Source organism: Athene cunicularia (assembly GCF_003259725.1).
Source record: "Athene cunicularia isolate RWA chromosome 1 unlocalized genomic scaffold, athCun1 chr1_part1, whole genome shotgun sequence".
In the NCBI taxonomy this organism is placed as follows: domain Eukaryota; kingdom Metazoa; phylum Chordata; class Aves; order Strigiformes; family Strigidae; genus Athene; species Athene cunicularia.
In genome coordinates, this window is record NW_020799091.1 from 27658011 (window position 1) to 27659020 (window position 1010).

A 1010-nucleotide genomic window follows, 5' to 3' on the forward strand; every position below is an offset into this window, starting at 1 on the left:
AGCCGGGCTGGGCCGGGCCGGGCCGGGCGGGGCGGGGCGCGGCGGTCTGAGGGGGGGAAAATGGCGGCCGCCCGCCGCCATCTCGCACTGTTGGCTCGCAGCGCTTTGCCTTTGCGAGGGAAAACTTTTGGTCAGGCGGTGGTTTAAACATACATCTCCTTCGATGGCCGCCCTCCCAGGGCAGCGGGCTGTCCGGGCCGAGGGCGGGTACGCCTCAGAGGGCAGTCAGGGAAACGTGTCCTGCTTCTGACAAGTGCTTAGTGCTCCTCTCTTGGCACGGCTTTACTCTCCGCCCCGTAGTCACATCGCTGTGAATCCTTTTGCGAAAGAAAGGGGAGCAAAGATTAAAGGGGGCGATTGCTTCCCTCTGTTTACATTACTTCCTATCTGAGGTTATCTTGGGACTGAAGGTCAGCACGTGAGTTGGACAGGATTTCTGCTGCTACGCGAGACAGTGGGACCTTGTATTAAACTTTCTATCGTTTCTGCATCTCACAGCCTTTACATAATTGAACAATTTCTATGTGAATTTCAGTATTTGGTGTTAAAAATGGGTGAAAAAATGCGGAGGGTCAGTACAAGTCTTGCGGCAGGTATGGGTTGGTAGCAAGTTTGCAGCGTGGCAGGGATGCTTGTGTGATGGCAGTAGAAATTTATCATCGGAGAGTTTATTCCTAATTGGAAACTCAACAGGCTTCCAGTAGCTTCTTTTCAGCAAGATGCTACTTTTCACTCACTTTTCTGTATGGATTCACTGAGGTCCAAGAAGGTCAGATCACTTACCCAAGGCTAAAGCCAGTATAAAAGCACTTCCTCCTGAAGTATATGCCAAACTTTCATAATCTGTCTCAAAAGATTCTGGAAAATCATGCTCAATGTTTGAACTCTTGTCCTACATCGCAGAAGTTGTGAGCGGATTCGAAACCGTTATTTCAGCTGTAACTTTAAATTTACCCACACTAAGCCAATGAGCAGCAGTTCTCTGTGAAAAAATTCAGTGCTTCTGCCCA